Source organism: Myotis brandtii, unplaced genomic scaffold (assembly GCF_000412655.1).
Source record: "Myotis brandtii unplaced genomic scaffold, ASM41265v1 scaffold54, whole genome shotgun sequence".
NCBI classification, from domain to species: Eukaryota; Metazoa; Chordata; class Mammalia; order Chiroptera; family Vespertilionidae; genus Myotis; species Myotis brandtii.
Window position 1 is genome coordinate 1,867,568 of NW_005369989.1, and position 23,876 is coordinate 1,891,443.

Sequence of the window (23,876 nt, forward strand, 5' to 3'; positions counted from 1 at the left end):
TGGTATGTTGGGCAGCCTTGTCCTGAGACAAGGGGTTTGTTAGGGTGGACATTGTCAGTCCATACAAAATTAAGCTATTAAATCTGCAGCACCAGGGTGGTGATTGAATTGCTTATGCCACTGGGATGAAATTGCTTTGCAGACATATGCATTGCACAGCCAGTAGTATTCTTCCTTTTCTGCATGCTCTCACGGTAGCCCTAGATTAATGGGACACTTTAGGGGCGAGCCGGCATGTTAGCACTCGTGTTGGGACAAGGGCATTGGTTAGGTCTGTCCTAGGAGGGCATGGTCCAAAAATTGTCCCAGAAAAGAATTGGCTCTGGTGATCGGATAAGGAGCATCCTCACCCATTTTTCATCAGTCTGAGCAGTTCCTTGTTGGCACTCCACCCATATCTCATCCAATCCCTTTTACCATTTCTGTGCTCCCATCACCTAGCCTCTGGATGCTTTGCTTGTGCTGCCCGCACTTGGACTTGGTTCAGAAGAATGCCCTGGGACGGCTTGGCTGCTGAGGTGGCTAGAGGTGCATGTCCTCCCTGGCATGTATGGAAGCTCTTGCCTTATGTTGGGACAAACTCTTCACATGCAACATGCCAGCCGTAGTTCCCCAGGGGGACCAAACTAAAAGCTCCCCTTCGTAGCACTTCTCTCGAAAAAGGACTCAATGGGAGAAAAGGGGGACAGATGTAATATGTTCAGCAATAAAGATTTAAAAAAAAAGAAAAAAGGACTCTTGCTTGGTTTCCTTCCCTTTCCTGTCGTGTTTCCTCCCACTCCCTTCCCATGTTATCCTGGGAGCACTTTAATAAATCCTATCCCGGACCCCTCATCTTGGACTTTACTTCTAGGGAACCAGACTCAAGACACCCGTCTTTGTTCAGTCATCATCAAGCGTGGCTGTCGGGCTCCCCAGCTCTGTGTGGTCAACTGACCTGATTTCCACGGATGCCTTTCTCATGATAAACACATCTGATCCTGCCCTAGGAAATCATAAGTTTTGTTCTAGGTTTGAAAGGGGATTTTCCGTAATCTTACGTGGAGTTTCCTGAAATCACAAAGCTTACTTGGCATGCAGACTCAAAATGGCTCTTTTTTTTTTTTTCTGGAGTTTTCCTCATTGCAGCATCTATCCTGTGCTTCTTCTTAATCAGCTTGTCTAGCTAATAGAGCAAAGGTTACATATTGACTCCAATTACAGAATGTGTCCTTCTTTCAAACTGGACTGTGAAGTCCTAGTTATCAGAATGCCTAACAAGCAAGTCGAGGGCTGCCCACTAGTAGCCTGTTGCCTTCTCCTGATGAAAGGACTTAAGTATTTGCATGTTCAGGATGAAGTCCTTGTGGTTGGTTCGCTTTAATTAGCTGTTTTATTTCAGTTTATTTTTGCTCAGTTCCTGAAGCACTGTCTGATTTATCTAAGTCCAATAACATTTTATATCCCAAATCAGGAAATATCAGAATAATTAAGGACCAAAGGCAAGGTAGGAAGGAAGTGATGCATTTGGGGAGAGAAAAGCAAGAACCCGTCATTGTCATTCTCTTCCTTTTTTTCTCTCTTATGGGCTTTATCCAGAAAGAAGTATTTTCACCCTCAGTCTATTCTCTTTCTGTCTCTGTCTGCCTTTCTCAAATACTTTAGGGATATTAACTGAGAAACATGCTTTATCTTAGAAATGATTATCTTTCCAGGAAGGAAAGCTGCTCTGAATGTAATGTCGAATTAGCCTAGGGGCACCAGGGACAACAGGTCTGGTCATGAATGTTCCAGAAGCTATTACTGAAACGTAGAACAGCACACTCATTATGGTGTCAATGTCTCCTTCAGCTCTAAACCCTTTCAATGAACGCCTGAGATATCCAGTCATATATCCTCTTTTTAACAATGCCTTACACACAGTCTGGTAGGTCCATAAATGTTTTTTTAATTAATATTGAATAAATAAAACTAGGATCTAATGGAGCTAGTACCATATTTCTTGTGAGCACTAAAAGCTATTTTCAAATACATAATTGATACCACTGAAAAATGAATAAGGGAGTTGTATTTATGTTGCATGTTCCTGCAATCATTAGCACGTTGACTTTGAAATAAGAATTCAAAATATGATTAAATAATGCATTGTTTTAGGATGACTTCATACCCTTATTGTAGAGTAGCATATGATTTTTCTTGTTACTATTGTCTCAGCTACTCTCTTAAATATTAAAAAATTCAGTAATGGGAAATAAATATGGAAAAATTTTAGTTAACAGGAAGCCTGACCTTTTACTCAATGACCATGTATTTTTTTTCCATTTGGTTGATAACTTCTTAAATTTGTATATGTGTGCGAGTAAGTACACTGTTTATGTGTGTAGTAAGATTTGCATATTCTACCTTTATATCAGAGAGAAATTAAGGAAAACAGTCTTGACAAACCCTAAAATTGTAACTTAGTTTATCTTCAAATCAGTTGTTGGCCTCTTTCATGGCATGATACTACCTGTTAGATTACTTCCCTTATTACAGGGGTGGGCAAAAGTAGGGTTACAGTTGTGAGTAAGTACGTGAACCACAGAGTTTATTCTTGTATAATTATTTATTATTTATTGTATTATTTATTTGTATTACAACTAAAAAAGCGACTTTTAACCAAAGGTGAGCTAGTCAGTGGCCATTGGCAGCCAGGACTCTCTCAAGGTTTCTGCCCAGTTGGAAAGCAGTGACCATAGTGTACAGTGTCAGCACACGTAACATTCAGGGCTGGGAAGGTGACTTCAAGAATTCACGAGGCTACATAAATAATACACATTAAAATAAAACATCCACTACATGAACCCATTCTTTTTTTTAACTCTAGACCATATTGGAGGGAAGGGAATTAAAAACAAGACAAAACCACACACACCAAACTACTTTCAATCTGTTGGAAAACTTCACTCTTAAATTTATAACGAAGCTGTACTTAAGACAATTCAGCAATAGGCTCTGTTCTTAGTTGGCAAGTTCCCTGGTAATTGGGGTGGGAGAGTCTTAAAATATTCAACAAAGAGTGATGCCTGTGACTAAGTTGTGTCTCCATTGCATAGTTGTTGAATAAGAACAGTTTCGAAGTCATCTTTGTTATTTTAGTGTGACTAGGTATGATATTTGCTATGACTGACAATTCTTCATAGGATAGTCTGACCCCCCTACATTGTTTTCATTTATGTGAGGAAAACTCCCCTCTGGCCCCCGATCTAATGAAGCAAGGAAATAAAGTAAAAGAATAGTTTAGAGCTCAGCGCTTCTATAATCAGAGACTTGGGTTTGTACGGGTCCCCATGACCTTAGGCAAGTTATACAGTCTTTGTCTTATTTTCCTCATCTGTTCAATGGATTATATTAGAGAATTGATGTGAGAATGAAAAAAATTACATTTAATTGCTCAGCATAGTACCCGACACCTAGCAAGTTCTTCTTAATAGCAGTACTACTTAATCATATTAATAATAGAGTGAGTCCTAGCTGTTTGATTATCCTTTTATTATTATATGTGATTATTATCTAAGATTTTCACAATTTCTGTTTGTAATGCAAACATAACTTAGTGCTTTTAGTTCAAGATAAAGAGTAAAGGTGTCTTCAAGCACATGAAGAAATTAGAAGGCTAGTCTGCTTGAATTACTTTCTAGTCCCAACTTTGATGAAATATTCTCTTAAAGTAACCATTGCATTATTGAATGGTTTGTTTTTTTCCCATCATACAACTATGTTGTAACGACCCTCATGTCTTTGTATTTTTAAGAAACAAAAAGTGGTCTGTTTTTATATCCAGTTTAATAGTTTGGGGGAGTATTTTTTTTTTACAGCTGTGAGGCAGCAGATGATAAATCAAAAACTAATATTTCCAACTTCCTCCAAAAATAAAAGTCTGTGACAGACTAAATATGGGCTAAATGAGGCTTATGGATGATTTGTTTTAATTAGATAGAAGGTAACTGTTCCTGCCATTGTGACTTTTATTAAAGTCAGAACATGCGGTTGTTCAGCCTTTCCCGCATTGCCCTTTAAAAAAATCATTTGAAAATATTTTGGGTTGGCTGTCGCTGAGACAATATGGCTTGGCAGTGTATTGGTAACTTAATAAGCTCACCGCATTTGTCATGCAGAAACTGTTCTTTATATGCAAAGCTGTCAGACAGATTGAGTATATAATTTTTTCGCATGAAATAATATGATAAAACTCCAGTATCAAATTGAATGCTGTACTGGCGTTTGGAATCTTTCATGCATAGGTTGGAATTGTTTTACAATGGAAGCGTTGTTTGATGACAAATACTCTTTTTGCAACATACATCGGTTATGTTTTACTAGCAGGCTTTATCCTCCCGGCTATAGGTCCTCCTTTTACGCTGTTAACATACTGGAAAAGGAAGCCTGCTTCTCAGATATGTTTGACATATATTTAAATGGTTAACTGCGACAATTAGATTCCACTATCAGCGTTGTGGTTGTTTTCATTCTTTCTACAAAAGCTTGACATATCTGATCTTGCCAGTTTTGTGATAGAGCAGACACTATTTACCTCCTTCCTGGTTTTGATTTCATCTCCAGTGATAATGCTTAGTAATACAATATAAAGGCTCAGCTCAGCCCAGAGGACAATCTTGCATGTGATAGGAACACACACCATGCATGATGGCGGGAGCCGTGGGAGGATCATCGGAGATCGTGGACGGAGCCCACGTGGCAAATTCTAGGGCTGGCCTTTGCATTGTATTCAGCTGGTGGACATCCTCAAAGAACTGGCCCACCCATGTCAGTTTCCAGGGGGGCTAACAGGGAAAGAAATGGCTACAAGTATGCGCGCAGCAAATGTGCTTAAAGCAGCTCTTTGCCAAGCAAGTTCCTGTTACAGAGTGGCCGGGTGCCAGAGCTCTTCCAAGCACTCCACTGCTACTTAATGTATTTGGTATGTGGGAGAAACTCGTAACTCTGGAACTGCCCATTGTACAGCGTCCCTCACGTCTGAAGTTTGAGCATTCCAAAGCCAAAGCAGTTTAGCCACCCAACGCAGACCTCAACAGGGAGATACAATTACACCGGTGGGAGGTTTGAAATGGAGTGAGAAGAGACCAGAAAGTGCTGAAGTTCTTTCTCTGGCCCTCTCTCCTCCCTTTCCCTGCTCTCCCTCCCTCCCTTCCTCCCTCCCTCCCTCCCTCTCAACTCCTCCCCCCTCCCTCCTGGCCTCCTCCCTCTCTCTCTTTGATTTTGCTTTCTATTCTGTTTTATTTCTGAAGGAAGCTCTGTTCTAAATGCATTAAAAATGATTATAAAATATTCATGGAGATGCCAGGTCTGGGCTTGGCTAGTCTTAGTTTTTCAGCTGATCCGCCTTTCTGGGTTTTTGTAACAAAGGAAAGCCAGATTTCTTTTGCATCCCCTAACTTCATAGCTCAAGCCCCCATCTGGAATGAATTCGGAGTCTTTAGCAAATATGTGTTCTCTATTCAAAATCCATCTAAAAATAGTGCTCAAGCAAGCAAGAAAAAATATTTTGACATTCTCTTCATGTTTTGTGGGGTAAGCACAGTTTGAAACAAGCTTTCTGTTAATTTTCACAGGAGTAAGAGTCGATGTACTTTTTTTTTTTTTTGCACATGTACAATCTGCTTTGCTCAAGGATGCTTTCTAATCTAAAATATAACACTGCAGTTGGGTTTGTGAGCATGGCGCCACACCTATCCCAAGCCAGCTTTCACATAAAACTCTGATACTAGTAACCTAGGTGAAATGACCAACCGTGACCTGTTGACATGTGCCAATTTCCTAGGTAGTTTTAAGTGAAGAAAAGCGAAGCCAGCCTGCGAGGTTGTGTTCACAGCCTAAAACTACTAGATGGCAGGGACTTTAATACTAAACCAAAGGATTGCCTTCCAGGAAAGCTGAACTCTTCTAAGAACAATAACCACTGCCATCGCCATCCTTTATCAATCAACTACCATGTGTTAGGCCTCATGAAAGGGAATTTATATACATCTTCACCTTTAATCCTGTAGTTATTAGTCACTCTATGATGAGAACATTGAAGCTCAGAAAGTGTAGCAAGTTGCCAAACATAAATTGGCTGATAAATACCAGCCAAGATATTCACCCCCAGGCCTGCCACTGCCTACTCTGCTTTTGTGTTCAGCTTCAGGGAAGGAAAAAGTGGCAAAATTTTTATCTTTTTTGGTCGGATTCATATTTAAATAATTAGTAAAATTATTTCCTAGTTTTCTAACACCATTTGATGTTTTAATGCATAGAGTTTTAGAAAACCTGGAACTGTTTTTTAAAAAATGCTATCATTACAAGTTCATTGTAACGTGCCTAAAATTCTAAAATTAACCCTGGAACAATAAGATAAGTAATATCTTTGGTTATTCTTTACCTCCCAAGCCTATCCCTTTGTTAATTTTGTGGAGATGATTAAGGAAAATATTTCTACTTAAATTTGATGGGCATTTATAGAGACATTTATAAATGAATGGAAACATTGCTATCACTGGATTAATATCTAGCTATCCCAGCATATTGTCCTAGGAATATCTAATAAAAAATGTTGAAAAATTTTTCTAGTGGATTCAAACTATTTCTCCTATTAGAGAAGTGTTACTGTGTGGCCCACTGATCCATCATCTTTAGGAATATGCTAGGGAAAATTACATTCAGGTTTCTACTGTGTGTTCTGATGTCAGACGTAGCTGCACGGAACCGAGAACTGAGGTCATGCTAAAACCATCTTATAAAACTAAGACATGAATACAGAACAACCACACAATACTGCTTGTCTCTACTAGTGCATAGTGTTCCCAGGTGCACAGTTAGGGAACACTTTTTGACAACACTTTCTAAATGCTGTTTATGGTGTGAAATGGTATCTGATCATTGTATTTTAGGAAAGAGCAAGTGATTTCGAAAAACAAACAGCTCCATTGACTGTCTGATAACCTAGATTAGAATGGGGTACACCTGGAAGGAACTTAGGTCTTCTATTCTGGCCTATCCATTTTTGAGATAAGAAAACTGAGGCCAACAGTATTAAATGACAGGCCTAATACCTACGGGCAGTGAAATCCACATGGGATTTCACTGGGAACAAAATCCACATGGCCTGGGCTATGCTCTTTCCTCGGCATTGTGATGGGCACTCTCTAAGCTTTGTGAACAGGCTTCACATCCCTGTTGTCTTTGATACGCATTCATTTTTATGATCCGGCTATAAAATGTCAATGCCGGTATCTTAAATATTATACATGAGGCTTAGAATATATTTAATACTTCATTTGTGAGTCGTACAAAAGCAAATAAAATGTTTTCTACTTTACAGATTGACAGCAAAGAAAGAAAGGCTTGCCTTCAGCCCAATGCTATGCCTTTTGTTAACTATAGAATAGAGTCAATCTCTCCTATCGGGGTTTAGAGAAATGGTTCTCAATAGTGCAGCCCCTGAACCAATAGCTTCAGCATCACCTGGGAACTTCTTAGAACAAATTCTTAGACTTCTCAGAACGACTGCATCGGAAATTCTGTAAGTGGGGCCCAGCAATCTCTCTATGAAGAGCTTGCAAGGTAGTGTTGATGCATGTTAATGTTTAAAAACTACTAGTCTACCTACTTAGATTTCATTGGTCTAATATACAGGCTTCTTTGCATCCTTCCTTCCTTTTTCTTGTTACGGAAGGACTTCAAAAATTTTATTTTTGCATATTTCATTTCTTTTAAATAGCTAGTTATTTAGCAAGCACGATGCCAGCCATTATTCTGCACTTCCGGTGCAGTGTAGAGCCAATTTTGTCAACCCTTTCTAGATGAGTGGACCAGCATCATCTGTTTTGACATGGTTCTTGGCTGGTGTTTTCCTTGCTAATTTCAATTGATTGACTCTCCTGTTTGTCTCTGCCACTCTTGCGACTAATTGGCATTTTTGTTGGCAGGCCCCACTGAGAGGTCAGCCATCCTGAGCCAGAAGACTCCATGATCATCTCACCCCGGTTGCCCTCCCCCGCCCGCTACCCGGGATTCCTCCAGGGCAGGAGTGTGGAACAGGATGAGTTAGTTGGGAAAGCCTGCTTTCTCTAGAGCCCCTGCCATACTTCTGGAGATAAGTAGGAAGCCTCCTTCCTCCAGCTCTAGACCTAAATTCCCTTTTTAACAACACTAAATTCACTTCATTATCCTTGTCTGACCGAAGAGAGATCAAGACAAATGGCATTTGCAAATGAGAAAATCTTGGGGGCACGGGCTTGGGCGTGAGCCTAATAAGAGATCAGTTGTTCTCTCTGTCAGTGTTTCCTGTGCTGATGGGGCCGCCTGGAAGCGGCTGCGGGTCCTCCCAGATGCAGAATTTCTGATCTGAGTTTCTGATCTCGTGTTGTCCAAAATGGCTGGAGAGTGCTTATGTTGCAGAGTCATTAATCATGATTATTAAGCAATGGGAGAGGAGAGCTTCATGGCTGTTATTTAACTCCTAGCAGCACTGTGAAATAGATAGGCCACAAGTAAAACATCACTTAAAAAGAAAGGAACAGAATGATGGCGTGAGGCAAGTCACATCTTTCTGGGGGTGGGGGGTGGGGGGGGGAGGCAGTGGTAATTAATAGGCAGTTACCACACAAGTAAATTACAAGAGTTCTAACAAGAACCCCTGTATAAAATATGAACCTGACAAATCACAAATGCCAAAAATTCCTTTTACAGAGAAATGTTTTGAATAAATTAAAGGGAAGCCTGAGGTAGAAATGCCTTGAGAAGAGACAAACTGTTGACTTAAAAGCAAACAGTGGTACAGAGTTCTGTTTTCAGATTATGCTCTGGAGTAGGGTGAGGAGCACATTGGGTTGGTTGTAGGTAGGAGAATAAAAGCACCTGAGAAAATGACCACCAAGGGAAGAATGGCGCAACAAGATGAGATGGAGCCTAACATGCACATTATCGTTTTGCTGAGGATCGTCTTTATGGACTGACTTCTTATGCCACAATAGTGTTCTCCCAGTGATGGGCCAATCCTAGATCAGAGAAACTTCCATCACGTGTAGGGAGAGATTTTAACAGAGTTTGTCTGTCTTTCCTTAGGAATAGTTACATAATTTGCAGGACATAGGACAAAATGCTAATTGGTCAGAAATTATTGAGAATTTCTAGATGGCATCAGCAAGGATTAAACCAAAGGGAAAGAACGCCCTTCTAAGTGAGGAGCCTTGTGCGCATGTCTAGTGCCCATGATGCCTGCCATCCTCTTACTAATACTTTCAAAATATATTTTGTCTCTTTTTGCACCAATGTGTGTCACCATTGTAGTGCTATGTTATGGTGGAATGCAATTTTTTGTAGTCTTTTTTTTAAAACATTGTGTATTAGAGGGTCTTTCTTGACTTAATGGAGGATGTTGAGAATAGAGGAATCCCTTCTGTAGTGCCCAAATACATTGAAAGTTGAATGCGTGTCAAAATCTATCCCCTTTTCATTTTATTTTTTGTCTTTAATTTTTACAAACCCTTGTTTCGAGGGCTGACTTTCAATAGATCGCAGTGAAGGAGCTGCTCTGTCCCCTTTTCATTTTTTAATGTTTTATTATTATTTTTATTTTTAAATTGAATTTATTGGGGTTAATAAAATTATATAGCATTAATTCCAAGTTTGTTCAAATGAGATTTAGCAAAATGCCAGTTCCTTGTTTCTGTTCAAAAGTGTGTCCTGAGGAAAGGGAAATGCCCTCTGCCTGAATCAATCATAACATAAACAAAGCTCATTGTATCACAGAAAACCAATTTACTTTTTAGGATATGTCAAGTATCTTAGTGTTCTTTTTTTGTGGTTTTTGATTATTTGTGTTTTGGGTTTAAGAGAATAATTTATCATAGTGTTTTAGTGGCATCATAGAAATGGTACCAAATAAAGTGCATTTTGGGTTCTTGATTATCACTTTTTATTATATCATTTAAAAAAGAAATTAGCATAAAGTAACGTCTTTTAAGTAGATAAAAGGCTATCTTTCTTTGATGCCTTTCAATCCTATTTTGTATATTTTATTAGTTTGCAGCTTGTGAGGTATTGTCATAAGTGCCATGCTACTCTCACAGTGAATAGGAAGAACTAACCACTAGCAATGACCCTTTTGGCTTGTTAGAGGAAGATAGATAGATAGATAGATAGATAGATAGATAGATAGATAGATAGATGATAGATAGACGATAGAGCTTTTATATATAGGTGTGTATAAAAATAAAGTAAATAAATAAGCAGTGAAATGTTTATAACATATGTAACTAAAGAATCAATATGTTCTCTCATTTGGTCTTAACAACTCTGTGAAGTAGATAGTATCACTCTTTCTCCAAGAAAGAAAATGATTCAGGGAAATGGTTGTTGCCCATTCTCACATCTTGGAGAGTTCTAACTCAGGTTTGAATTAACTCTAAAATCCATGTTCTTCCATACTACCCTGCAGTCTCAGACAGAATATTTTTAACTTTTCCAAGTCTTTTTATTCTATGACCTCTTTTGATCTGTGTGTAGTAAATCATGTAATAAGTACTCAGTTTGGCCAACAAGGTTACTGAAGCGTAAGAAGGTAAGGGGACGTGCCTTAAGTTGCCTCAGTTCTTCAGGAGCCCATCAGGGAATAGAATGCTGCACCAATGAGCCCAGGTCTGTGTTCTTGTCCCTGGACCACGCCTTTTCTACTTGGCTTCTCCTCCAGTTACCGCCCTTAACTCACTAATGGCAATGGCATACATTTCTAAGTACTTTATAATCCCTTTTAAGTCTCTACCTATTTAACATGTGTAGAATTGTTATCTTCCATCTCTCAGCATCTAAAATAATAGTTACCATCAAACAAGGAAGTACACTGTAGTCATTTTCATTCTGAGAATGTAGAACTCAGCTCTTCGTTTTAGGGACCTTGCCAAACACTGCTATTTGCATTTCATTTAATTGGATTAAAACGGAGGAGGCATTTTTTTTCTCTTGTCTTGTAACTTCACCCCTCTTGTTTAATTTCATAAAACATCATGTGCTTGGTAAGATCGCATCCCTGGGGTTACAACTCGGGTATCTCGTGACTCTAGGGAAGTCTGAAAGCAATAACGATTTGTGGTGTGATAGGCAGGTGCTTTTTTATAGTTAATGATATTTAATAAATTGAGAAGAGACTGTGCCGAATTCTGAGTTATTTCCAAGAATGGAGGCTTCAAATGTGGACAGAAAGTAGATAATTGGCTCCTTTAACAACTGAGTTAGTGGATCATTCATGGGGATTTGAGACCTAGTTCATTCCACCACTCACAGGAATACCAAAAGGTAAAATCAACTTCCAAGGCAATTTCCAATGGTTAGAAACTGGTAAATCTTCTATTGGCTTTAGTCTACTTTTAGCTGATTGTTTTTCTGCATTTGGAATATGCCAAAAAATTGATGTATTTATGTTTGACCCATTGTTGGCTATTAATCTGTATTGTTATCTCATCTCTATTTGCATAAGGTATTGGAATATAAGAATCATTGGGGAAAAGTATCATTTAAAATATATATTTAAGAATCACAGTACAGTGATTAGCTAACTTAAGATTTAGATCACAGAAACACAATGGATTAGCTATATGCCTGGGGTATTACCAAATGTGTGAGACATTTACTTTTATTGTTATAAAAAATAGGATACCATGAATCTTTCTTGCTACTCTTATTTTGAACAATTGCATAGTTAGGGAAGTGCACATTAAACATCTATCAATTGTGAATTATCCAGGAAGTTTTCCACACATTGTAGAAACAGTTCATGTACTTGAGAAAGAGTTGGAGAGGACTCCCAAAAGCCCCTTCTTCCTGTAAAATTCTAATGTAATGATTCTAAGCTTGTAAGATAAAGAAAGCCTTGAGAAGCCAGTGAAAAAAATTGTTGGGCTAATTTACTGGTGGAAAAATTGATTTACTGGCTTGTGTTAAAGTGGAGACTGAAATTCTGACCAGATGAATGTTATACATTATATGTTTAAGCTATTTTAAAAGTTGGGCTATTAGGAAAGAATTTTAGTGCAACTGGTTTCTTATATAGTTACTATTTTGTAGAATAATTTCTGAAGTGGTGAGAAGTTTGCATTTGTATATGTAACTAGACTCAGTAATATGTTTGTATCCATGTTTTTTTTATTTAATAAAGTGATAAAAGGACTTAGGGAGAGCATGTATAAATCCAATACAGATTATAATTTACCTGAGTGAACCATCTTATGGAAATGAACATAAATAATGCTGTATGATGACTACTTTTTCTCTGAAAATGTAGCCAATTACCTGAGAAAACCATGCATTTTCTACTTAACTCTAGTCACACCAACATTGATTAACGTCGCTAAGTCTAAATAAACCACTTTAATTGACAAAGAAAAACAATGCAATTTAAAATCTTAAGTGTTTTAGTCTGAATAAATAATTTTAGGAACTTTCAAAATGAACTTTACTACTTGAGAAATTATTTTACATAGTTAATTAATATCACTTGTTTCTCTTAAGTAGATGGCTAATATTTCTTTCTTATTTATGGAAAGATTTTCTTTTGTATATCATATCAAATCACCAAAAAACTAACTTTGAAGATAAAAAATGATGTTTCCCCCACTGGAATATCACTTAGGTCTTGGTAGGCATGTTGGTGAATTGAACGCATCAGGGAAAATTGATTTTAACTCATTGCTTCTTAGAAACACCACTATGTTTGCCCTGACAGATGTGGCTCAGTTGGTTGGACTTCATCCTGTCCACCGAAGGATTGCCCTTAGGTTCTGGGTGAGGGCACGTGCCTGGGTTGTGGGCTCTCTCTCTGGTAGGAGGTGTGCAGGAAGCAGTGGATTGATGTTTCTCTCTCACATTGATGTTTCTTTCTCTCCCCTTTCTCTCCCTCTCTCATCCTCTATCTCTAAAAATCAATAAAAGTATCTTAAAAAAAAACCCAAAGCAAAAAATCCCTATTGTTAACGGTTCCTACACACACACACACACACACACACACACACACACACACACAGAGAGTTCTAGTATAAATTAACTTTTCTGCTGCCTTTGATCCCGAGGTCATAGCTGGTAAGTAGCAGAGCCTAGATGTGAACTGGGGCCATCCTGTCCATTCCCCACTTTGCTAGAATAAGTAGTGGAACATACACAGGTCCTTTTGTCTCCATTGTTCTTGTTCTTTGCTATAAGCACACACACTATCTCAGAATAGCACTGCAAGCACAAATAGCAGTGGTCCTGCTTCATAGATAAGGGAATGGGGAGTGTGTGTGGTTAGGGTACTGACCTAAGGTCATACAGTAATGGGTGATGAAGTTAGGATTTGAACTTAGATCTCTTTCCTAAGTTTGCTGTTTCTCACACTGATCCCACACAGAAGAAACCAATTTTTTCTCCCTCCTCCCTCCCTCCCTCTCTCCCTCCCTCCCTCCCTCTCTCCTTCTCTCCTTCCTTCCTTCCTTCCTTCCTTCCTTCCTTCCTTCCTTCCTTCCTTCCATCCTTGCTTCCACTCTTTCTCCCTTCCTCCCTTTCTCTCTCCTCTTTTTCTCCCTCTATTAAAGCAAAGGAATTAAACCTCCTCATATTTGTAAAGGAATGCCTTGTCTTATAATTTTTCTCCAGTCATTAGAAGGCATGCTGTAGACCAGGCGCCATGCTCAGCCCCATTGAGTGCTAAATCATTTTTCACACTATCACCATACAGTATGGTCTGTAGTGTTTTCTCACATAGTAGGGATTGCTTGGTTCCTGGAAAGTATAACAGACACTATCGCCTAAACATTTATATTTCCCTGACCTAAACAAGGGCGAATTGAAATTGCCCTTGGTTCTTCTTCAGTCAACCAGTTCTGAATTTTCTTTTGGGAACCGCTGATAGAGAGCAAGTTCCCAATTATTGCTACTATTTTTTGTTTCATAAGGATTATATTGTGTCTATAAATGGTATTCTTTTTGTTGAGTCTAATGTCTTAAATGCAGTCCAAAATCAATTCGCTATTATGTGTAGCCAGGTTACCCATTAGAAAGATAACCTTTCTTTTTTCTGTATGCTACGGTATTTATTTGGCACTTAAACCACAGGGTAAGGAATTGAGATGGTAACTGTTGCTTTTCTGGAAGTAATTTAAGCCAACAATTTTCATGTATGTGTTGCCCTTTCTTTCTCCCCCAAAAAAATCATTTAAATTTTCAACATTAAATCACAGAAAAAATTAATAAGATAAATTATTTTGCAATCTCTCCATAAGGGAATTCTCCAGAAAAGAGAATAATATAGATACCCCCAGAGGCTGTTGTCTCTAAATCCCAGCACCTGCAGATTTTTCTTCAGGAACAACCCCAACAAGAAGTCTTGACAATGGGCTGTACGATTGTTAATTATCAAATGTCTAATGTCAACGATCCTGCAAATACCCTTTAGCCAACTCTAATGGCAGCAATATTTGTCTTGTTAAAGACCCTTAAGTTAAATTACTGCTGCACTATTTTCCTTTAAGGCCAACTTGTTAGTTATGGTGGAAATGAGCTATGGACTGGGGTCTTCTCATTCATCTGGACTTCCTTTATTATTTTCAATGCTCTCATGAGCTAAGGGCCAGCAATTTGCATTCTTTGTTCAATGAATTCTACCTGACAGTCCTGTCTATAATTTTCCTTGTAAGAGTAACAGAAAGAGTGAGGGTGATAAATTGTCTCATGAAAACTCATGGTTTATCTACTTGTTGCAGAAATGCTACAGATTTAAATTTTCTTGACCGAGGAATGTTTAGTAACACGAAATCCTATATTGTAGAATTTTTGAAGGAAGATGAATATTTTTTTCTCCCACTATTTCTCCTTTTTTTTTGCAGTCAACTCTAGTTTACCTAAAACCTTGATTTCTCCTATTGATTTTATGGGAATTCCTCTTGAAAGACACAACGTTTCTCTCTATAGGAAGCCCTTTCATAGGAGATAACTCTTTCCATGTGTACATTTTTATTTAACTTGCATTTGGTTTTCTCATCCAAATGTAAGGCTCATCATGCCCTAATGCAACTTACTAAACTTCTCCCTGAAAATGCATGTTACCAGGCTCATGTGTGGGTCTGGCATTTTAAGGGACAGGCTGACAATCCATGGCCAGAGGAGACCAATAAAGAAACTGGCTTGATTGAAGTCCCAACACAGATGTTGACAGCATAATTAAAATGATTAATTTGAAGTAAGAAAAGTGTTTGAAGCTAATTAGAAAAATGGTTTGGTCATACCCCCAGACTGTACATGTGGCCAGGAGAAACCACATTTTTGATATAGAAAGGGAAAAGTGAAGATGTACGTTAAAATGTTGTCATTCTCCTTTTATCAAGGGAAAACTACGAAGTTAAAAACTATAGGTTATTTTTATATGGGTAGTTTTTCTGTGAGTCTTTGGGTCTCTTTTCAAAGGGCATTTTGCAGATTTGCTGACGGGGGAGCCATGTTAAAAAAAACAAAAACGGAGAGATTACTTGCCTATCTAGAGTTGGCCCATATTAATATAAGTTAATTCTCAATCAAAAGGACCAACCACACATTCACTGGCTTATTGCTCCTTATGGGGAATACAAAACACAAAAACACCAGCAGAAGACACAGCATATAGTAGGGGCTCAATATTTGTGTGTGTGTGCTGACTTAGCCAACACAATACTTTGAAGATGCCAAAATGATAAGACTCCAAAATTTTGCTTTGGTTTTGTTGGCCGTTTCTGTTGTCCTGTGAATTCCAGGGAAGGCAATTACATGTTATAGGTTAGAACACCTGAATTATCATGGACTGATCGATTTGTGGGTTGCTAATGGGCATTAGCAGGGTCATATTTTCAGACTTGTTTGTGTACACAACTTAGTTAAAAAAACTTCTTAGCTTTTAGAAAGGCTAATTTTTAATGTTGTGAAGTTGGAGTTCTTAGTGAACAAAGAAAATATTACATAAAAGAACCGCTTTGGCCTGCAAACATAACATCTCAATAGCTGTTGACTGTAACTTTCTAAGTCAAAGTATATGAGAAATAAGTTCTTGCTAGATTTCAGGTTTTCTGTCTCTTTGTGTTCTGTAAAGACAAGCAGTGGATTTTCAGTGAATGCCTTCGGCTACATGAAAAAGGAGTTTCACCAAGAATGTTGGGAATTCCTTTGGTGCCCGAAAGGAAATATGAGGACTCTGGAGGCTGATGAGAGAGAGGATAGTGGGGAAGCTATAACATCATGCCAATTTGTGCAACTTATTGTTGTTTCAAAGAACTGAACTTGTTTGTGAGTTTTTATAAAGCCTAAGTAAACTTTCTAGCATTTTCGATTTTAATGCAAGTTAGTGTTTTGCAAGTGACAAATATGTGTAGGTAAGTGCACTCATTCTGGGTCTGTGATTTGTAAAGATAATAAATAGGTTCAATTTTTTTTTGCATACAGAATGCAGACTAAAATTAATAGGAGAAAGGATGGTCTTTGGATCTGTTTAATTTAATTTTAATGAAACCAGACACACTTGTAATCCTGTAAATTATAGCCTATTTTGTATATTCTTAACAACTAATTTAGTATCTATGGGGTGTGTGTGTGTGTGTGTGTGTGTGTGTGTGTGTGTGCGCGCGCGCGTGCGTGCACGCACATGTGCACGCGCAGGTGCAGGCTCGTGATGGGGAAACAGTGTCCTCTTGGGAAGAATGACATTTTGACAAATCACAGGAAATAGTAAATTATGTGGATTCCACACAGTCCCCAAGGCTAGCACAAAGTTTTTACCTCTGAAATTCATAAACCAAAGTCCAAAGGGAGCTTGGATAGAATTCCAATTCCAATGTTTTAAGGTGGGAGGAGTACAGGGTGGGGACAGAATTACATTTTCTGTTTATTTCTCTACACAAAACCCATTGTTACAGCCTCCCTGAAGAGGGAGAGAAAGCATTATTTTTATGCTCAAAATTTCTAGCAGTATGAAGCACAGGAGCATTGAAGATGATATTAACCTTTAAAAAGTTTGGCTTGTTATTATAATTATACCCTATTCAAAACATTTCGGAAAAGAATGTAACTGTATTGGGTAAGGTTGACTATATGTATGAAATGGTTGTGAAGTAAACAATAGCAAGCGACTGCTCCAGATTTATGCATACTTGTAATACACTGACTTTCAGGATCTCTTTTAGTAAAGTTGGAAGCCTTATTTTTCACCTCAGTATTCTTGTTTTTCTCTCATTTCAAGTTTCTTGGTTGCATTGTCAATTAAGCTAATTAAGGCTGAAAATAATTTCCCAAAGGGAGTATTGAACTAAAACATTCCAGGCAGAATCATTTCCAAGACTTAATCTAGTCAGGAAATATTAATAATATGCAAGTGGGGTTATGCATAAAAGGAACGGTATAAAATGCTGCATTGTTCGTGGTACATATAGTCAGACAAAACACTGCATTTACTGTCTCCAGAAAATGAAAGTTAATTTATGCAGTTCATCAACAGGCTTTATTATAGCACTGCATATTTGTGGTAGACCTAAGGCCGTGGGAACTTTTCACTCTTGACTCCACTTCTTAAGAAAAAAAATCAAATCAAACCACTCTTTATTTTTTTTAAGGGTACAATGCAGTAATGGAAGTATAGTTTATAGTCTCAGCTTTTCATTAGTAAGTTGAGTAGCAATTGGCAAAAAACAAGAACCTTAAACTCTCAAAGCTCCACTTTTCTCCTAATTAAGTGAAGTCAGGGATTTGGAATTGACTTCAAGTAGCAGATTGAGGTTCGATTCAGAAATTAGAATGTGCAGTTCGTATCCAATAATCAATCTCTAATAAAAATGTAGATTAATAGTAAATTGCGTCCCTTCCTCCAGCTCAAGTCCGTAGCAGAACGGACTCTTCAGTGTAAGGAAGGGAGCATGGTGCATCTTCCTGTCTTTCCTCTCCCGCATTTCACTTCCTCCTTTAGCCCCTGACTCTCATTTCTGACTCTGAGAGTATCCCAGTGAGAGGAGAGAAGAGGGGAGGTGAGAAAGGCAGGGGAGTTCTTACTCTTATCTGATTGCATTATCTAATACCTATAGAACAATGTAAAATTATAGCACATTCTTGCTCTATCTTGATTAAAATGTGAATGGTGCTTGTTTCTCTACTAACAATGAAATGATGGCATTTGACTGTATGTGTATGTGTGTATTTGTGTAAAGAAAGTGGGTATTTCTATTATTGAAGTTATTTTAGTATCAATATTTGACTTCAGCTCTGTGCCTTTTTTGCATAGATTCATAGAAGCATTTATTTCTTAAATGGCCACCAGCTTCTTCTTTTCACTTGACTGCAGCTGGGCCCTTTTGCTCTTCTTTTACTTATTATAATTAGGTTTGTGGGAAGAAAGACTTTGAAATCATGCTTCATTCTGCCATCGGAAACCAAAAGTCCTGGTGGGAATGTTTTAATTATTCATCACGGAATCTCTATGTAGTAAATCAAATAGAGTTATATATTTTTTACTTGATGATTTTGCTAATGGGATTCTAATATTCACAACTTAAGAAAACAAAAACAGCCAATAATGTTTTAAAACAAAATAATTAAGTATTGCTTGGGAGTTTCATACCAAAGAGCATGTGGATGTCTATGAGATGAAATTACAAACCAGGAAAAGGAGAGACCAACACTTGCATTTCAATATATATTCTGTTTCTTATTAGAAAAATCTCATTGATAAATATTTGCAGAATTATTTTAAGTGTGAACCAAAAGTCTTTTCGAAATAGATGAATTCTTCATCTGGACTCTACCATGATTGAAATCACATTACCTGACACCAATTAGTATTAGATCCAGATGGTTCCCCAGCAATTCTAGTCTCCAGTAAAAGTGAATTTTTAGTTTGTTTTTTACAGGGTGTGACAAAGTAGGTTTACAGTTGGTCATGTGGAAAATAATGTAACAATAAATAATAATATCAGAACAAACTTTCACATACTCACAACTGTAAATCTACTTTTGGTCTACCCTTCACTTGTTTGTTTTATTTTTGTTTCTGATTTTTACTCAATGGCAAGCTTTTTTATGAAATATTCCTTCAAATTGCTCTTGCAACTTATTGATTAATCTTTGATATTTTCTGCTCTTCTTAGTGTTATTATCCAAACTATAAAATTAGGAAAGACCTACACATTTGAGCATGTGTTTGCTCTCTTTCTTTAATTCTACATAGATATTTATATTTATAGATATGTTTATGTTAATTTCCACAAGTATTTTATGCCCACAAATAGCCTACCATAATACATTTTGCTTATTTATGGTATGAAATATAAGTATCAAGCAGACCAGATCTTTGTTTCCCATAGTCACATCATCTGTCTGTCAGTCTCTTTCTCTCCCTGGGTCTGCTTCTCTGTGTCTGTCTCTCTGTCTCCATATGTATATATATGTATATATATCAGCTACATTGCAAGTCAGGTCTTCAGGGACATGAAGTAACCATAAGAGATGGGTGATGCTACTATAGACCAGTGTCCCGCTCTGCAAACATGATGCATTGGTTACCAACATCAGGACACCTGGCCAAATGGAGACTGACAAGAGGAATACTCTTGCCCGGATGTTGCTTACTGAGACAATGCCAGTGTTGGCCAATTACACTTTCCCTTGGTGGCCAATTACACTGCCTCCTTGTTAGTTATAGAACACTCTCTATCAGGCTGTATTCCAAGAACTTTAAATCTGTTACCTTACTTAATCCTTATAAAGCCTATGAAATAGATACTACTTATCCATTCTTTTTCACATGGAGAATCAAGGCACAAGGCATTTAAGTAACTTCTCAAAGAGTACACAGCTAGTAAATGCAAAAGAGGATCTGAACCACGCAGTTTGGTTGCAGAGCCCATCCTCTCATCCACAGCACTATCTCATTCTTTACCTGTGTTGTAATTATTTATTTAATGACATGGGCTCCTGCCTGACTCGATGTTCTCTGAATAGGGAGCCATGCTGATCTTGCCTCCTTTTTATTCCTGGTGTCATCATCGAAATACCGGGCATGTAATAGGGGATACATAACTTTCTCTTTTTAGAGTGAATTAAGTAAAATTTTATCTCTATAACACCCTTTTTAATGCCTCCCTAATAAGCAGCTTTCATAAAATCTTTGAGGGATGAAGGTTGGTTAAGGAAAGGCAATACAGAAAAACAAGCCCATATTTTTCTAACACATGCCTCATCTGGTCTACTGCTTAATTCACATTTGTCATCAATGCCCTTCAGTATTTTAATAACAAATGGCCATTCTTAATAACTTGGAGCTTCTGAACATTCTTTCTACTCACTCTTTTAGCCAAATAGGCACAGTTAAAAACAAACAAACAATACATAGACACTCTCGTCATGTTCTGATGGCACTTGTATTTGTTTAATTAGGAAGCATGATTGCCTATTTGTCACATCCTAGAAAAAAAACATACTACTCATTACAGCAACTCCTCAGTGTGTTCCTTTGTTTCCAGAATCAAAGAGAAAGCTTTGGCTAAGTGTCAATTTCTTTTTTTTTTCTAAATAAGAAATTTGTGGGCAATTGCATTGAAAAATAATTTACATAAAACAAAAAGCACAAATCTTAAGCTTACAATGTGTTCAATGACTTAAGTGTTCATTGACTTTTCATTGAAGTATATACCCATAACTACCACCCCAATCAGGATATAGTTCTTACCTTCCAGAAACTTCCCATATTCCCCCTCCAGCCAATTCTCCCCACTCCTACCTTCAGCAAGTCCTGATACGATTTCTATCATGATAACTTAATTTTTTCTGTTCTAGAACTTTATATGACCCTTATAATAAACAGAAGTTACTAAAAAGAACTATATCATGATCACTTTTATTCTTGTCAGGTCTACTAGTCAGTTACATGGTAGGTACCTCATGTAGAGAAAAATGCCAATGAAATGATACCAGTGCAAGTAGAATTCACAGGTAATGTTGAACCATCACATAAGGGTGTTTTCAGATTATTCTTGAGAAGCAGATCTCACACCAACAGTTTCTCTCACCTCTGAGCATTGTCCCTTTCATTTGAATGACTACTGTGTGGTGTGGTTTCACAACCTTCTCCATAAAGTACTGATGGGAAAATACTTTCACTCTATGTTTTGTTGTCCTAGTGACAACCAGTTGTCAGGTAATTAGGTCACAGTAATCCCTCAATAGAATATTTTCTTAAGGCAATTTATTGGGCCAACAAATCCTCTAAAGAAATAATAGTATCTTTTACTTTCAGTGAGCTGGTTTACCTCCTTTTACTTGTCAAGACAAGCCAAAGTGTGATCTTAGTGGTTTTTATTTTAGTACATAAGTATTCATGATTGTCCTGAGTATGCATATGAAAAAAAGCATGGCCTCTGTAATAGTTAAGGGACTCCATTTTTGTCAAGGACTGTGTCTCTTTAAAAGTTGGTAATTTGTACATATTCGTAGGATCAGTCTAAGTTTATATAGTGAATAATATTTACTGGGGAAGGTGTATGTGTGGTTTAGCGACTCTATGTGTTCAGACACCTAATACCTCCAATGTGATAAGAAACTCCATTTTCTAGTTGTAAATAGAGAGCTAATGATAACATCTATTGCATCAAGCTCCTGGGAGGACCAAATGAGATAATATACTCAAGTTATGTTGGATAATATTTGGTTTGGAAATTTATAAAAGGGCTGGTATTACATTGGGTGCAGCTTTTAGAGGATCTTATACATAAATAATTGCATATAAATATCTAATTTCAAAGGGGGAAAACTAGTAGTTACTGCCACAATTTTAATCTATATGGTTACTTCCAAAAAACTACAGCTTCTGTTCTATATAGGACCAGCTATAGTGTACTGCACAAAGGGCTTAAAGTATTTTTAAGTGTAATGTTGACTATACTTGAGCTTTAATACAGACTTCAGAATCAACTCCCAGATAAGGGGCAATTCCATTGTATCACAATTCTGTAGTCCTTGGGTAGAGTCCCATGTGGGATGTCATTCATCATCAATAATTTTGAATATCCTACTCTGTACAGAGGAATAAATAACTGGTTCCCTTGCTTTTACATTTTGAGGCCAAATGGAAACTCTTACTCTCTCTCAGCTGCTCTTAAAGTTGGGCTGGCCTAGATATAAGTCTGTTCCAAACATTTGATCATGGATTCAGCATCCAATTCTGATGGCCTGTCCTCATGCTCTAGCCTACATCTGGGGAGGGATTCATTATAATCTCTAAGGCAGCTTACCACTTAATTTAGAAGGATGGTACACATATGTTTTGTTTATAATCCATTTGGACAGAAATAACCTTAGATAGAATTAGGACTAGATTGTTCCTTATTTGGGGTTGCCTACTTTGTGGACCAGTATCTTCACCACAGATAACCACGAAGACATTAGCAAAACCTGATTACTATATCCTTGATCCTTGAACAATGTGGGAGTAGGGGCACTGACCTCTGTGCAGTCCAAAATATATGTGTAACTTTTGACTCCCCCCAAACTTAAGTTATCCCTAGTATCTGCAGGGTATTACTACCAGGACTCCCATAGATGCCAACATTCATGGATACGCAAATCCCCTAACTAAAGTGGCAAAGAGCAATGCATATAGTCAGCTCCCTGCATTCACGGACACCCAATTGCAGATTGAAAACGGTACTGGTATTTATTGAAAAAAATCTGCTTATAAGTGGACCCACACAGTTAAACCTATGTTATTTAATGGTCAACTGTATACTGTAATATATGGAGAGGCTCTCTAACCCAGGGTTTTAAAATACACCAAAATGTAAAAAAAGAATGATTAGGCTAGACTACCTAGAGATGCTCAAAGTTAAGTTCCAACCAGCAATGAGCCCTGCCTGGTAGGTTGAGCTTTGACCTCTGCACCTGGAGGTCATGATTCCATTCCCAGTTAGGGCACATGCCCGGGTTGAGGCCTCAATCCCTGGTGTGGGGCATTCAGGAGGCAGCTGATCAATGATTCTCTCTTATCATTGATGTTTCTATCTCTCTCCCCCTTCTCCCTTCCTCTCTGAAATCAATAAAATATATAAAAAAACATCAATGAGAAATCTTTTTTGCTATCAAATGTATAAAAAATATAAAATAATATATCGCCTGAGAGTGGAATGATGAGCAGAAATTGTTACTCTTATATGCTATTAAGTCTAAATCAGAAAAGGTTTTTTTGATCATCATTTGGAAATATCTCAAAATTTTAAATCCATGGGTCTTAGCTCCAGTATTTCTATTTTGAAGAATTATGTGTACCTGTACAAAAGGATATATGTAGAGGGAGGTCCAGTGTAGACTTACTGGAAACCAACTAAATGCCCACAGTGAAAGGGGATTGGTTCAATGTGATACAGCTACAAATATGACATTGAAAAATCTCAGATATCTCATCGGGAAAAAAAAAAAAAGAAGAAAGCCTACCAAACAATGGATATAGAATTATCACATTATTATGTAAAAACAGATTTCTGTGTATATGTCCATAAACATTTACAACTACATAGAAACATTGGCAGTAATCTGGAAAGGAAGTAGAACTCAGGGAAGGGTGATGAAGTGGAAAAGGTCAAACGGAAAGACATTTTTGTCACAGACCTCAGTTATGTATTGTAACTAAGCAGTACATGCCAGTAAGTTTTATCTAGGGTTTTTCATTCTTCAAAAGCAGAGTACAAATAGGTATTTAATGAAAACAGCCTAAATATTTTAACTGGAGCTTACTGGCCAAAATTGGCTTCATTTTTTTGAGAAATAATATGTGCAGGTAGCCGGCAGCAAAACAGCTGAGATAGAATCAGTCTTGCGTCTTTTCCACATAC

The 23,876-nt window shown here is 37.6% G+C and overlaps 1 protein-coding gene and 1 long non-coding RNA gene across 16 annotated transcripts in view; both read left to right on the forward strand.

The window, feature by feature from the left end:
* RBMS3 (RNA binding motif, single stranded interacting protein 3) overlaps positions 1 to 23,876 on the forward strand; it is a 965,283-nt gene that overhangs the window by 389,683 nt on the left and 551,724 nt on the right. The gene's annotated exons all lie outside the window — the stretch shown is intronic.
* Positions 5,827 to 23,000, forward strand: LOC106728130. The gene is made up of 3 exons (XR_001364385.1): positions 5,827 to 5,841; positions 13,253 to 13,257; positions 22,909 to 23,000. It is a non-coding gene; the product is annotated as an uncharacterized LOC106728130 (long non-coding RNA).